General features: G+C 39.9%; 1 pseudogene; it reads right to left on the minus strand.

The window, feature by feature from the left end:
• Positions 1 to 919: 919 nt before the first annotated feature.
• LOC137981578 (uncharacterized) lies at positions 920 to 3,248 on the minus strand (annotated as a pseudogene).
• Positions 3,249 to 4,355: the final 1,107 nt, after the last annotated feature.

Genomic DNA, 4,355 nt, shown 5'->3' on the forward strand with positions numbered 1-4,355 from the left:
ACTGCAGGCACCTCTCTCGCAGAAATATCCAGTGCGTCTGCAATTTTGACTCTCTCATTCAGTGACAGTGATTTGACCTTTGACATTGCACCCAGTAGAAATTGTCGTCAAGAGGTTCCTTTTCTGATTGCATGTGGGCGATTTCAGCTGAACTGGCAAATCCCTGAGAACACAAAACAGATTAGTGAAATTTGTAAAATTGATGTTTTGAAATGGCAACTTTATATAATCATCAACAAATGTCTTCTGCCAGTGGTTAAATGTATTACAGTCGGTTGTGCGATATTAAATTTTGAACTTCTACCGTGTACTGTTAATGAATTTTGGAATACCATGGATAGCTCTGCAACATTCTTAAGGGGGTTAAATTCAGTGCTACAAAATGCAAAAAAAATATATACAGCAATATATTCAAGCTATAAAATTTGACATACATTTGCAATGATGGCCAAGTATACATTAATTAAAAATGTTATCAAACAATTTTCTCTCCAAAAAGGTCAACAGACCTTAATTTTTATTCCAATGCATGGTTGGGAACATTAAGCTGGAAGCCAGGTTTCTTGTTAGTTACTAGCTACTATCTACATCTTTGTGTGTGCAATGTTTCCACTGACATTATATCAAATATCCACGATTTTTAAACATTCAAATGTCAGGGCACAGCTCTTTTTTGCTGAACTATGTGGTCCTCGGATAGGAAATGGGGTTACCACATTGCCGTTTCAAGGTGCTCTTCATGTTATCAAGTGTTTCTTCTGTTTAATACATTTTCTGTTCATAACCAATTTGAAATGCATTTGAAACAGTTTGAAATGAATTTGAAATGTGTTTCAAACACTACATTTAGATACTTTGTAAAGAATCCGCTTAAGCCCACCTTTTCCTATGGAGGGCCACATGTAAAAAAACATTTATTTTAATTTACCATTGCCAAGTCAACTTTTCCAGCCTTCCTCTGATCGGAAGCTTGCAGTAGTTTCAAAAATTCCCGCCTGGGCTCTGACTGAGCAAATGTTGCTTCAATCCCTTTGCAGTTATTTGACTTTTTAACGTATTGTTTTACAGCCCTCTCATATACTGCACACCAATAGCTGTCAGGGGAAGAAAAATTGATTATGTCTTCATGTATGTGAATCAAATTATGCACTGATATCGTGCACATGTGCAATCCCTGAATTTCTTCAATCTGAATGTTGAGCCGCCACGCTAACTTTCTGTGCAGTTCAATCAGGTTATCATCCCATGATGTTCGGCCACTATAAAAGTGGAGTTCTGTAAGTCTGGAAAGAAGTGATTGGATTTCCAATTCATGCCTGTCAGCTAGTTTGCCCATAAATATACAGTCAGCCATAGGAAAGGAAAACTTCTGCAGTCCTTCGGCTTTCCACTGTCCTACATGTACTCCTTTACATTGTGCAAGTGATCCAGGAATTCTTCCAGCTTTAAGCTCTTGTGTCCATGGGAAATTCTCAACTTGATCATCTAAGTATGATGGATCGAGGAGCTTCAGCTCTAGAATTCTCTCTAACTGATTTTTCACAACATTAAGGCAGACAGTGTGAAAAACATCAAATACCAGGTGCTTCAGGATGTCAAAACCATACAGTGGGTAAAGGTATTTATGTAGTATGCTCGTGCCAGTGAAGCCTTTGGTAGATGACATTGCTTTGCGAATGCTAACTCTTGTTTCACGGTCTATGTCAAACATGTCCTCAACAGAAGATTCAATAGATCTCTCTTCCCAAGGATATCTAAAGTGGTAACGGTTTTCTCCATAATACACATGCGTGTTTGTGTTATTCTCAAGTAGTTTAACAACCATTTTACATCTCCTGAATCCAGACTTTCCTTGGTTCAAGAACTTGCCACATTCGCACTGTCCCAGGTGATCTGCTGTCCAGCACAGAAGTAGCACACGTACTGTCTCCTCCTCACTAGTTTGATAGCCTTCTACCTCTATCTCCCTTGGATAGCTGAAAACCTTGAAACCATTAATAAACCCTTTAGATATGACCTGCAGTAATGGCTGTAAAAATGGGTCAAGAGCTTCAGGTACGTTGGGAACCTGATAGCAAGGAATAAAGCCAACCACATATACCTCTTCTACATGGTTCCTGTCAATTTTGGTCATGTTTGCAATGCTAACTTCTAGTGATCTACACCCTCTATAACTTGTCCCAAATGGTTGCCATCCATCCCAGTGTCCCACTAGGGCCAAATTCAAAGGAGATCCATTGGTGACTTTAATATGGTGTTCAAAGATTTCAAAGCAGTTTGGGCATTCTACATCTTTACTTTCATCTATGCCATTGGGAGAATTGATTAACTGATCGGATGAAACTGGTAATCCACAATGATGACAAAGTGATGGCAAAGTCCAAGTGCTCTTAGGGTCCCAGAACCACTGCAGTTCAATCCATCACTGGCCATCCCAGAATTCACATTTTTCTGGATAGCTGTTTTGGCAACCAAGCCAGTTATCACGTGCGTTCCAATGGGACAACATTTTTCTACACACATCAACACTTTTAAACCAATTCTTCACTTTTGTGCTGATGCCTAGGTAGTAGTATTTTAGATAGCCTTTTTTTCCACAGTAAATGCACAAGTCATCCTTATTCTCCAGGACGCTGTATTTTCCAGTGTAAACAAATTTCTTACTAGTTTTTCCATTTCTTGTTTGTTCCTTTTCATTTCGACAGATGCAAATAAACAGTAATTTGGCGTCTTCGTATCCCTCTTCTTTTAATAGATTCTGCACCGAGTTCCAGTTTCTTGGCCACAAGGTAAGCAAAATTTCACGATCTATATTTTCACTATTATGGCCGGCTAATAAAAGAGTTTTGCCATAATTTAAAATGTCCTCAAACTTTTGGCAAGACGATCCACTTTCCTTGCTGGATTCTCTCTCTCTGCAAGCTGGCACAGCGTTCATCTTCCTCTTCATCGCTACCATTATTGCTGTTGTCAAATTGCATACCTTCAATATCTTCATCAGTAGGGTTGAAACTACATCCAGGTAAAGGTTCGCGAAACTCATCCAATACGGACCGAGTTTTGGAAACAATTTGGTTTTCTTTCCAGTGCCCAAGTTCGGTACCTCTATCCACTGCTCGTCCATTGCAGCTTGAACAAGGGCAGTGAACATGACGGTATGACTTATCACTGCAGGAGCACGATGTGATGCTACTTCTTGTCCAAATCGGATGACTTTTTTCGCTACTTTCCATATAGTTTGCCGCCATATTGCTTTTTGTGATACATATATGCTGTCCTAATAACACAGTGGGCTCAGAATCACTGTGCATGGACCATTTTTCGGCAGGAACGCATAGCCAACCTTAGCCAATAAGTTACCGGCTTTCAAACACGGACCAATCATGAGTCAGCGTGTCTGGTTGTTTTGTTTGCGCACTTAGAAAATAGGCGCCATTTTCTAGAAGTTATTTTGTGGGCTGTTGACGCATATCGACAGGAGTTCTTGTTCAAAGATGAACGAGGAAATAAACGTGGAAGATAAAACACCAATAATTTCTGGTAAAATAAATCAAAAGTTATCACAGCTGTTCGACCAAGGCATCGCCAAAGCATTTGAAGGTAATTAAAGCTTATTTAAGTCTTCTCAAAAGATGTATGCCAATCCTGCGATCGTTTTGTAGGTTGAATGAGTTGTTAATTTCACTTTATCATCCATTATTTGATGACAGAAAAAGAAGTAAACTGTCCTTTAGCCATTGCCGATCTCTTACAAAGAGATGCCGACACCCCAATCTTCGTGAAGCTGGGGTTAACTTACGGGAAAGCCTTGCGATTCAAACAAGAGTTTGAAAAGCTGATTCCGTCATCTCCACGAGGAAAGAGAAGGAACGTTCTGACTACGCTATCACCAAGCAGTGCTAAGCCTTCGATGGGCAACATGACCACATTTTCGCCAGAGCTCAAGCGTTTATACCTTTCAAAGTGAGTGTGTTGTTTTGTTCTCAGATTACCTTGATTTATTGGCAAGTGGAAGTGTTAGAGAAGTTATTTTTGTAATCCAATGGTGGCCGTTTTGCTAAGTTTTAGTTTCGATGGCCTGGCATGTAAGCTCGTACAGTTTGACTTCTAGCTGTTAGGCCAGGCCAGGGGTTTTGTTGGGTGTTTTTTATCAAGGTTTTCGGTAATTCTATTTACCAAAAATACGGGTGACCATAACATGGATGCCCCATATCAAAGATTGCTGTAAACTAGCGTGATACTGATCAGATTGGCATACATGGACGGGTGTGCATACCTACGTACAGACCTGTCGATGATGCCATAGCTATAAAACCAAAATTTACTCGCCTCGGTGGGTTTCCACGTTTTCTAAT

This window comes from Montipora foliosa, chromosome 13, assembly GCF_036669935.1.
Source record: "Montipora foliosa isolate CH-2021 chromosome 13, ASM3666993v2, whole genome shotgun sequence".
Classification (NCBI taxonomy): Eukaryota; Metazoa; Cnidaria; class Anthozoa; order Scleractinia; family Acroporidae; genus Montipora; species Montipora foliosa.